Raw genomic sequence first — 12,769 nt, 5'->3', positions numbered from 1 at the left:
CCTGGGATTAAATCCAAGTTTGTGTGGATAAAGAACAGTTGTAATTATACATTGTAGGTCTCGGAGTGTCATTTTATGAGCCACAATAAAAATGTAGTAATGACAGCCAAGAGAACATGCAGTGTTTTGCTTATAGAAAGAGCTTAGGTTTTGAAGCATTTACCTTTCAGCATTATCCATTGTGATCTTAAAAACAACAGGCCACAGGTTCGAATATGTCCAGTAGAACTTGGGCAGGCCTAGTCATACTTGATACATCACCATGTGCTGTGAGTCTCAGGGACTGTACTAATGTCTTGTGCTGTAATGTGACATAACTTCAGTAGCAGTCATAGAATAAGAATGATCATATACTGTAAGGCAAGATGCCCACTGCTTTCTTTGGAATTTTAACACTGCAGCAGTGTAACAACATGAGCATTGGACTGAAAGCGCAGGTCAAAAAAGATATTTATAAAGACAGAGTTAGATATAGAGAAGAACACCACAATTGAAGGCATAATAAAGTCATTGATTTTTTGTCTGTACTGCAGCAGCAAAAGTGCAGTAAAATGTGATCTATGTCTTAGAGATCATCATTGAAAATGTTTAGAAGATGAAAAAATGGCTAATATATTAAATTAAACACTAAGGTGTTTACTAATGAAAAATTCATCACGCTCATACTAAGAAAAAGTGATACGTTGTTTCAGTTAATACTAGTATAGGAATAGGCTCTGTGCTCACCAAATGGACAATGCAAAAAATGCATTAAAAAGTCAAACAGTATGTTAAATCATGGGATGTTATGTTAAAATACACAAACACAAGTAAAATCTTATTTTGGATATTGTGTAAAATTTTGGTCACCATGTTACAAACATTCCCATGTTTAAAGAAACATTCTACTTCGACATGTTGAAAAGCAAGATTTTGAGACAATGGTGTTCCCATGTTCAGAATCATAGGCATTGACAAACTTAAGATGAAAAACAAAGAGTACACAAGTGGAAACTACAGGGGACTGCATTTAAGACAGATCAGGACATACATTTTATTCAGTCATGTTATCTACAGTGATATACTTCTTCTTTCAGGAAAGCTGGTTGGGATCCTTGGATCAATTAAGGTACAGGCTGAATAGGCTCCTCTCCTTTATAACTTTTCTTATGTTCTTATTACAGCACATAAGCTTGCAGCTTGAGATGTCAAAGTTAACAGGACGAGTACATTCTGCCACGTGGTATGATGTCACTAGACCTTTGTAAAGTGTGCAAGTTAAAAAAAACTTTGACTAGGAAAGTGTTTAGTCCTTCCTTTACAAAATGACTACATTACAAAGTGTAAGAATTATACCACTCCAAAAATACTGCATAGACTAGATGAAAATGTTTATTCAATTGAAATCTGATGCACTCTGGGTGTGTCACTCAGGATTCAGAGTAAGACAGTGCGTGAGTAGAGAAAATATTCTATACTGTATCTACTGTACAGTATTTAATTGTACAAATTAAAGAGTGTAAAGTGTAATCACATTGTTTGCTATTTTCAGGTTAATTTTATTCTTGAAATATGTTAATTACTTTTTTGTTTCTCTCAGCTTTCAAAAGTTCATACTGTACACTCATATACTCAAGTATTCTCATTATTCTAAAAATGCCATACCTTTTTTTGTCCTTTCTTTCAATAAGGCACAGTATGAATGAGATGACTTGCTGTTGATAAAGACAGCCCCCATGATAACTGAGGAGCTAGGCATCTGCCTTAATGAAACACAGGAGATTTTCATCAATCTTCTCTGTTTTTTTTTCTGGTATCTGAGTACAATACAGTACCATGGCTTACAGCATATTGACTCCATTAGTGTTCAAACTCTTTCAAAAAATATTTCTTACGCTACAGTACTCTGGTTTGTGTAGAATATAAAAAATTATAGGCTTCTTCTGTAGACCAAAAAAGTATAAATCAGACACATAAAGCTATAACTGTAAATAACAGAACAATAGAAAACAAAAAACAAATGAAAAATACTAACAGCAGGGAGACAGTAACTAGTATTATGATGCTACTTCCTTTTTGGCCATTTTTGACTAATGTCCCTCTCCTAATGGGGGCAAGTAGTCACTGCTCTCAATCTGAAAGAACATAACTTCATCCAGACAAGATTTGCTAAGAAAAAAGGCTACAAGGTGACATTTCTTACTGGAAAAAAACTGGAAGCCAGCATCTGGAGGAAGTGTTAAGACAGACCATTTGACTATTGAATAGTTTTCACATCAAAATCGAAAAGCAAATATACATAAGGAATGGTGAAATACACTGGATAGAATACTGTCATAGATAAATCTTAAATCTTATAAATCTTTAAGTACCCTTAAAGACATCCAGTTGTATGTGTTTTACACATATACCTATTACAACTAAAACTTTTGCAGCTGTGAGGTCATTAAAAAAAACTCTCAGCTTGTATTTATTAAAATGTCAGTAAGAAAACTATACTTTCAGACATTAAAGTTCATACAGATTTTCTGTCTGTGCAAATATACTTTATTACTTACTCATTAAAGTGCTTTTCATCTTTGAGATATATTAATTCCTTAAGAAAATCATCTCATTCATATAAAGATATATATTTACAGTATGAATGAGTGCTTGTAACAGTTTTACAATCCCATATTCACTTTTTGATTGTTTACGTATTTCTATGTTTTTAAAGTCCCGTTGCTCTTTAGATCAATGAGCTAAGCAAGCTTATTTTAAGGACTATATGCTCCTTTCAGCACTACAGTCATGTTTTCAAAAAATATAACTTCCATATAAAATGGAAAAAGAGAATATACTGCCAATATCTTGTTGTAGAAACTCGAATTACTGATAATAGAGCTTGATGCTATTTTAGAACAATCTACAGTGTACACGAATGTTTCAACTTTTGTGTATTATATTTACTTAAAACATAAGGTTTCTAATGAGAAAAAAATAGCAGCGAGAGATTGAATGTGTTCAGTGCTGGTCTCTTTAAGGCATTTTGCCTGCTTGTGGTGCTTTATACTGTGCTAATACATTACTTTCCCTTTGCTGTGGAATTCACCATCAAGACACGTCTGCTCTGCTGGGAATTACCCCCATCAGCCACTGCCTTTTAAATTAGAATTCATACTGCACTCAATCATGTTGGATGGCTGGCATAGCCTTCAGGAGACCTGCCACTTCGGTGTTTTTCCAAAGAAGAGACAAATCAATCCTATAAAAGAATGTATTGCATTCATAGCTTATTATTGCTCCTCCTTTACTTTCCTTGTTCTCCCTGTTCCTTCATGAAAGACTCATACTGTTTGTACTAGAGAACCTGGTGGGCAAGGGTAGCAATTTTGGTAGTCTGTGAGAGGATGTCTTATACAGTACGTCATAGCTTCACTGACTTCAATAAATCACTTATAAACGGGTCGACATGCTAAAAATTTCTGACATTATGGAGTACAGAGTTCCAGTGGCAAGTATATCATGTGCTATACAGAAACAAACGAGAGACCACAGAAGAAGGAAAAACAACTCCAGTTTAGTGGCTATTTCTATCTGTAACATTGCATGCATTCCACATTTATATTACTCAGCAGATTCAATGGATTTTATGTAGCTCTGAAGGATGATCATTTACTTTCTATGCTTTAAAAGGTTTGGATCTCCCTATTATCTTAATACCAATGCACAAGACCTTAAGTATAATAAAGTGTATTTCATGGGCATGTAGCAGTTTATTGATAAACTACAGTAATTACATTACTGTTTTTTTTTTCAGATCATTTTCAGTAGTGATAATGAAAACATGAGCTGGTTGTTTCCAGAGTATAATCTGAAATAGCTACTGTATAAAATTCAGTGTGTTTAATCTTCCTAATTTTATTTATTTTAATATTACTGGTAGTTATTATTACCTCAAAGCCTTAAAATTGTGCATGATGAAGATATAATATTAAATCTATGCATTTAGTATTTAATTTACAGGATTTCACTGGCATATAAGCTTTCCTTTTTTTTTACATTAGTCTGTAGTCCTAATACTAAACCTGACTCAGGTTTCCTTGCCATTAAAACTACTTAAGGAATTTTACATATAGCTTAGTCATCAAAGCGCATATTCAACATCATTTAACAGCAAAACAATCTAAAAGTTGTTAGTAAAGGTCAGGATTGAGGGGTAAATGATCAATGTAAGATATCAGCTGTTAGAATGCCTAGGTACAATATTCATATGATTTTTTACCTTTATTTTGGCTTTATTAAATTATAATATCAGTAAGAGAAGCCATACAGCCATACAGTATACACAGTCACTTCTGTCACTTCAATGACAGAAGTACTGCCAAAATTGTTTTGAAACAATGTTATTCACTGAATTCATATTAATTTACTGAAAATAATCTGTTTATTAATCTTCTAAAAATTACTGACTTACCACTGCGAGTAGTAGTGAAATTCCAGAAGTCATAGCATTTTCTGTATTATTATTAAAGGTAATAATGCAGTGAGACCTTGTACATTTGAAATTAAATTTCACTGGCGGCTATGATTAAAGAGCACTTTAGCACCACCATCACCTTCACAAGGTGGCCACAGAGAAAGCAACTTCTCTGGTTATCATTTGAAATGTAGCACATTGAGCAAATATGGTCCAACACTGTGGTACAAAGTATGATTTGATTTCTGCTTGCAGACTGCACCACACCAGCTCATAAAGGTGAACAACATGTCATGTTAGGTGGGTGGTCCTGCAACTCCCACCTGGGATCAGTGGTTTTCAGCTCTTCAGTTCCTTAAGAATATTCTGTCCAGCAAGCCAACTGCAAGCCAAAGTGAAATATAGTAGGCAGCTACTGTACATCTCTGCTCCAGGAGCTTCTCCTCTACCACGTTCAATCCACTTGTGTCCTGATGGGACACATGAACAGGACTAAATATGTGGAAAACTGATGTGTACTATTGTCTTTGGAAATATAATGTAATATGCATGAATATGCATGCCATTGTGTATGAATAAATGCATTACTACAGGAACTTCTGTTACCTTATTTATTGAAATATATATAGTCAATATACTGGATAGCTACCACTTGCTACAATGAACAATGAATTAAAAAAAACTTGAAAGGGATATCTTTGTCAAACAAGCACAGTTTAATGAACAATAAATTAGTGAATAACAATACTAAAGATAGAGGATGACAATACTTATGTCAAGAATTGCAAATTTTCATAGAGCTAATCATAAATTAGTTTTAGGAGTGCCAGAAGGAAAATAATTAATGAAAAAAGAGCTTCTCTATATTTTTCCTCCTCACTTTCTATACACATTGTCACAGAGTCTGTAAATCACTATTGCTACAAAATCTAAACACACACGTTAAAACACCAGTTTTCATTTGCAATCATAAAGAGAAGATTCTCTCTGCAATTGCATTTTACATATACATTTGTTAGTTCCCTGTAGGGGAACATATTCTTAGGTAGAGGAACGTTAAGGTTGGTCTGCTTATACAGTATATGACCTATGACCACAGAAAATCCTAAATTATGAGAGCTCCTCTGCAATTTTACAGAAGAGAGATGTTGATGTCTCTCTTACATATATGTTGATACACTATATATGTATTGTAAGGTGCTTAGACTTAGTTCTTAATATATCAATGTAATTGTCACGCCCTCTGCAGCCAGAGGGCGCTCCTTCTCTGTCCTGTCCCTAGTTTCCGGTCTGCTGTCTTTCCTGTCCCTCTCCTTCCCTTGGGCTATATATTTCCGGGTCTTGCACTCTGTCCTCGCTCAGCATTGACGTTCGGATGTCCTGAGACCCGCCTAGCACCAGGGCGCCCCACGTCCGCTCCCTGAGGGCATTGGTTTCTATACGGCATTCCTGAACTCTTTGCACTATGAGCCCGGGCCTTTTTCCCGTCTCGCCGCTACGCATATGGGTCTTTTTCCGCTCTCCTGCTCCCCACGGTTAGTCCCTTTGGACGTCCGTGACAGTAATACTGTAAAAATTAGCAGAAATTGACTTTTATAATTAAATAAAAAGCAATCCACTAAGGAAGCAGACTAAGTGAATATAAAAAAATAGTTTTTCATAATTTAAATTAATATTCTGATGAATAGCACTGTCACATTAGGAATTTTGTGGCTCAAAGCGGTTAGCATAGTTAACTCCGGATCAAAAGGTCACCAATTACCATGCTGTGAAACAAAATACAGTTATAATGAGCTCTCAAGGGATATCTGGCATTGAACACTTTTGTTTTGACATGTTCAGGTAGATTCTGGTCTATAGCTGAATTCACTTCACACAGTATTTGCACAAACCAATAAGAAAACCAGTTGTTACCAAACTAATCACCTAACTTTAATTAAAATCTAAACGTTCAACAAAGTATAATTCTGTAGATCCCAATTGTTTTAAAAAAATAACGAAAGTGAAAATAAAGTCATAGAGTGGAGTCTTCTAAAGCAGAGAACAGATTGAGTAGAAATCCTTTCACACAGATGAAAAGCTGTGAGATTGCTTACTCTGATCAATAGTTCCTGTTACATTTTGAATGTCTGCAATTCAAAGGGGTTTTGCAAAATATTAAAAAGTATTAAATTACCTGCCCTTATTTGTGCATTGGACATGTTCCATTAGATTCTTTTTGTCTGATTAGGAAGTCAAATGCACTAACTATATTGCCTTTCCATTTTCTTAACATATTTCCAGAGCTCTTTTTAAAAGCTTTTTTCAGCTTTAGAAAATTCTAGTCTTTTTCTAATAAATACTAGCAATCAGACAGAAGAGACTTTTAATCAAGTGCCTTCAATAAAAAACAGGGTCAAAAACAGATTTCACTGAATGATAAGTAACTGAAACAAGAAATTCTTTTTGATACCATATTTTCCTTATTTTTTTGGAGCAGTGCTAACTCAAATGCACTTTATTTTTCAGTCTGTAAATATGCAGTACTGAATGCAGACTAATTTTTAGAAAAGAAGGAGTAGACTTTTTACAATACAGATCAGTTATACTTCTTTTCTTAGGGGAAAGTTGAACAAAGCTCCTCAGAAATTATTTTCTTTCTGAATTTAAGTCACGAGAAAATAATATACAGTCTTTTAATGTTGTCTTCAAAGTGACATCCGCATTTTGTCACTCAATGACAACTATATATTTTGTCATCTTTCTCTTCATGTTAAGGGGTGTGATAAGTAGTAAGACGTTTACTACAAAATAATAGAAAAAAAACATTCTTAGGCAGCAGAAAATAACATCTATCTAGTCATTCATCTATTTGTCATCTTGTCTATACAACAGATTTAAGGTTTCACACCATTATTGGCTAATCTTCTCTAACAAAGACAAAGCCAGTCAGAAAAATGTATATTAACCATCATCAGAGTCAGACGATCAGTGTCGCACACAGATGCACAACACACTATCTACAGTATGTACTGTATATGGTTAGATAATTATAATAAATATGAAGTTTTAATACTAGCATATTTAATTTCCACTTAACATTTAGCATTTTATGTAAACTGAACAGACCATACTGTATGTCACTTACTGTAAAATGTATATGGCGTTATTTAAAGGAAAACGTATTACTTCATAAAATGTATTCCACAGCTCTACCTTGTGATGTTAATACTGTATGTATCTTATTCAGATCATGCTGGAACTTGGTTGCTGATTCACAGCATCACTCAGCACACTTTTTAATGTACTGTTATCTTCTCATAAAACTTATGGAGCAGGGTGTACTAATAGACTTGAGTGAAACTTATATGATAGCAAATCAGCGCAAAGTGGCTGCTTTTCTCCCCATTCCCATGTCTTCAGAAAACACTGGGGAATTCTTTGCTGCTTGCAATGCCACTTTTTGCATTTGATTAAACAAAACCTGGTTCTCGAAAGGCAGCCTCAAGGAGTCAAGCACTCGGCTATTAACCTTTCTGCCAGATGGGTGTCTATTTTTTCGACAGCGAGGTGTGCAACTCCAGTAAGATGTGTGCTGAGAAATAAAGCAGGGCGAAGATGGAATATTAAAGGAAAGATCTGACTTTCGCGCCACCGTGACTCTTTGATTAACAAAATGGACTCCCACTCCTTATCAGAAAATTAATTTTCCTAGCTGAGATATGAATGTCTGCCATTGCTGTGTGGTTCAAGTTAAACAGCTTTATATACACACAAAAAAAAATATTGGCACAAGTTCAAAGTTTTATAATGGGATGTGAGAAGAAAATCACACAATAAGGCAAGAGAGGAAACAAGGTACATTAATTGAATAATTTAACAATAGTTTTTTTTTTAATATATGTTGCATTTGTCTTAATTAGCCATTTCTATTGTGTTTATTGTTTACATGTTGAAATATATGACTTGAAAAAAAATAATGTTTAAAATACCCAAATACCGTTGGTATAAAACCCATATTCAATCATTTACAACACTGATAGCTCCCTTATGTATAAATTAGAGCAAACTCCGTACCTTTTAATTAGGCTATTAACATTCAGTTTGTCTTTAAAGGCCAAGGTGAAGGTGTATCTAGAATAATTGAAAGAATCGACTTCAATAATCACACTCCTAGACTTTTAATATGGCCAGTAATTGCCTATTAAAAATTAAGACAATACTATAGCATTGTTTGCAGTTGTTCAAGTCGATTTCCTATGAAGGATCCCAGCAACTAACTTTCCAACCTAAAACTAGTTTCCTAATGCACACCAACAATATTTCTCATCTAATGATGAAGGCTACAGACTTTAATCCAAGACATTACCTACATGGATCGGCTTAACTAGAAAATTAATATTGACATCTGAAATAAATCTTTAGAGTTTATGTTCTTTATTTATATAAATGCAAGATGTTTCAGGTTTGTACTCAGAGCAAGGACAGGTTTGGTGTTCTCATTAAATATTTGGAATCTAGGAATTACTATTAGAAATTTGCATAGGTATTTTTTCAATGTATGTTTTTTTCTCCTTTAGTAGAGTCACAAGATTACAATGGAATATTAATAAGTTAGGGGCCCTTATTATGAATTAATATCTCCAAAAACAAACTATGATATTTAAAAGAAAAGCATAGAATTTTCCAAAGCAATGCCATAGTACACCAAGTTGATAACTCACTTGTTGACTGGAGTTAACCTGCAGGATCTGCACCCTTGTCATGCTCTGTACTATGCATTAGTTAAACATAAGGTGATAAATAAAGAAGAGTCAAAAACAGTTGTATCAACTCAAAAATTGATGAATGAAACCCTTATAATATAATATAATATAATATATAGAAACATGGATACAGTCTAAATAATGTTATAGTTAATTGTACAGCTACTAACAGCAGTCACGTTTGTCATTTATAACTACTTTATTAGTGACTATTTTATGGTTAACAACTGTTCTACCGTAAAGTGTGATACGCTCCTCATTATATAATCATGACTTCTTGTCAAGTTTCTGATCACAATGTCAATAACTAAAAGTACAGCCACAAAAGCAATCTACTATTTTCATTTCTTTGAAAAACTGCCCTTTATTCTCCCCCTCACTAGAACTTCATGGTGTTAATTGGCCCTCTTTTTGTCAGTATAAGTCAATGCTCTGACAGCGTGCCTCAACTCCAGTTCAGATTGAAAGGTCTGGCACTCTTGACTTGCACATAGGGGCTCCAATGGCTCAGATGTATTTTTGGAATCAGTTAATGCCTGGAAGATTTAGTTCAGGTGTGAGCTAATTGACTGTTAAATGAGTCTCGGAGAGCTTTCACAGCATTTGCCGTGTTACAGCTGCAGCTGTGGCAAGAGCAAGGCTCTTACCCTTTAACGTGAGTTGATAATGAGTTTGTTTTTCTCAACACAAGTGTAAAGGAAAGCATGACTGTGGAATGTAAAATAGCCAATAAAACTCAAGGGAAAAAAAAGCCCTCAGTCCTGCTTTTGGTCAGAGATGACAAGACCGTATCTGTTGTGAATTAGACATCAGTAAATTAAAAATCTAGAATTTCCTACTGTGGGTCTCAAATGCTTACAAAAATGCCTTTATGAAAGCCTCATGCAATTAGAACTATTTTAGCAAAAGTGCATCACCACTGCACTTTATTTTGACTTTCTGTGCATCAGCTGACTGAGTGCTTAACCATGTTATTAGTTCCATAAAGGGCTCTGTTCCTCCCTAAGTGAAAGCACAACTTGCACCAGAAACTGTAAAACAGAAGTTAAATTGTTTGTAATACAAATCCAGTAGCAAGCATTTACTATTGAATTTGAGTCCATCATTGTGTAGCAAGCGATGTATAAAGAATCTCATTTTAAAGCCTTACAGAGACACATTAAGAAGTGTTGTTTTCCGTTATTTACAAATAACATTTAATGCTAATCTTTTGTGGTTATAATAAGTAGGTTTTATATTGATTAAAATTAAGAAACATAATGACAGTTTCCCTTGAGAATCATTAAGCATTCATTAATATGACTTTTTAAATATTTATTAATATTGATAAACATTAATTTCTTTGTACATATTAATCACTGAAAAACTTTTTCTGTTTCATAAAAAAACAGAAAAAACTTTGTTTCTTGAATATAATCCTGTCTCTTAATGCAGAGGTCTAAGTATAAAATTACATAGTGAAATGTTATGAAAACAGGCAAAGAGGTATGCCACAATTAAATGTGGAGTTGCTGCTGTATATCTATTGCTTTTCTTTTCAGATTAGGTTGGAAGCTTTTTAATTGCATTGCATGTCACTGTACAGTTGTTGTACAAGGACTTAAGTTGCAGTAGAATTCTTAATTGCTACATTCACCATACCACTGACAACATAATTAAAATTTAAACAATTGACAAAATATATCTAAATGGGGTAGCCATGGTGCTAAAGTTTGGATTAAAACTAGACACCAACAATGGATGTATTAATATGAACTTTTTGTGTGTAAGATTACAACACATGTAAATCAGTTATGGGGTGACCTAAAGTACTGTATACTATACACAAAATTAGATCATTTAGTGAGATATCATCAAACAGTGAGATAATGCAAAGGTTAGAAACATCAGGAATCCAATTTTCTGTGATAAGTGCTTTGTCTTTTTTCTAGCTGATACTTTGGTTTTGAGAACTACACACACTTTTCAGACCTCATTGCGGCTCATGTTGCCAATCACAAGGAGATGTTAGACACTGAGAACATGAGGAAATGCTTATTAACTTTTATCAGCATCGACAGAGCTACTGAATCCATAGGCCTTACTCTAACCTCAGCCAATCCATCTGTCTTGAAGACTAGATATCCACTTTATTTCTTGATTTCTATTCATTGTAGATAGTAGACATAATACAAGTTAACCTGCAGGCATGAAAATGAATTAGTTACATCTGAAACCTTAATAAGGTCACTTAGAATTACTGAGTTGGGTGGTTTATAGTACATTGCATGAAGCTACTTGGCAGGAATGCATCTGGATAAACTGCTTCAATGAATCTTAAGTGGTACTGAGGTGTGCAGGGGATCTTCTGCTTATGTATTCAAGGCAGTCATGCTCTAATTTTTCCCATTTCTGCCCAATCACCCTTTTTCATATTATTTTTGTAACTCAATGCACTGTAATGTTATCGTAACCATCACTCTCCTCTGGTCCCTCCTCCCTAGAGGCATAAAGACAGGAGGTTTCTGAGCAGGACAAAGTCACCAGCACTGTAGGGCCATCTGTGGCTGGTGCTGTGACTGCAGATCTGTGCAAGTTGTAAGCATGGAAAAATATGATTCCCACCCTTAGGCAGCCAAGACTCAGCTGTGCCTAACATCTCTGTTCTGCTATGTTAAAGTGACAGACGGTGGACAAAAGGATCTAAATATAAGGAATATTTCTAAGTCTTTATTTAGCCAGAAAGAGTCAAGGGGATGGATATATTATTTTTCAATAGATTTTTTTACATTGCTCAATTATCTTAATTTTACTACTTTTCATAAAAATATCCTTTTAGGTTCAGTGCAGGTTCATGTAATTAGCATAGTTTTGTATGATTCAAATTTTGTATTGCTATTTATTTTAAAATACAGCCAAAATTTTATTTAAAAAAAGACATCTGACCTTGAATCCAGTAAGCTTACAACTGAGCCAAAATTCCTTACTACTGCACTAAAACATAGATCGTTGCTGGCTACTTTGTTTAGCTGTCTGCAATTATTACTGTAGGTTGGTCAAAATTCAATAATAGGGGGGAAAGGGTCAAACTAAATTGCAATTTATTGTTTTGTGAAATATTAAAGGCAGGCGTTTTGCCTTCAGAGACATTTTTTTCAGTGTTCCATTAAAACTGATATAGTTGTTACACAGGCATCACATTATACTAATGATTGTAGCATACAAATAATGACGAATAGGTCACTAGAGGAAAAAAGAAAAATGCCCACAAAAAGAAAATCACACACATTTTTAATCAGCACATATTAATCGTTTTGAAAGTATATAGTGCAATGTTGCAAGTGGTTACATTTGGAATCAGCAAGAAAAACATTTCAAACTGATACTTAACGTTTGCAGATATTCGCTAAGCAATTTACTTTATATACACAGACAATGATATTAACTCATGTAATCAGATTAAACAGACTATCAAAATACACCGCCATATATGTTTTCAGAAAAATAAAGTATTTGGACATACATGTGGACTTATCCTAATGTGACAACATTTCAGTAGAACAATGCAGTCTTTCTGTTCATGTAGTGTAACTGGCTTACTTGAAAG

The sequence above is a fragment of the Atractosteus spatula genome, chromosome 14, assembly GCF_055471065.1.
Source record: "Atractosteus spatula isolate fAtrSpa1 chromosome 14, fAtrSpa1.hap1, whole genome shotgun sequence".
NCBI lineage: Eukaryota > Metazoa > Chordata > Actinopteri > Semionotiformes > Lepisosteidae > Atractosteus > Atractosteus spatula.
The sequence above is the reverse complement of the archived record's forward strand: the minus strand, read 5'-3'. Positions refer to the sequence as shown.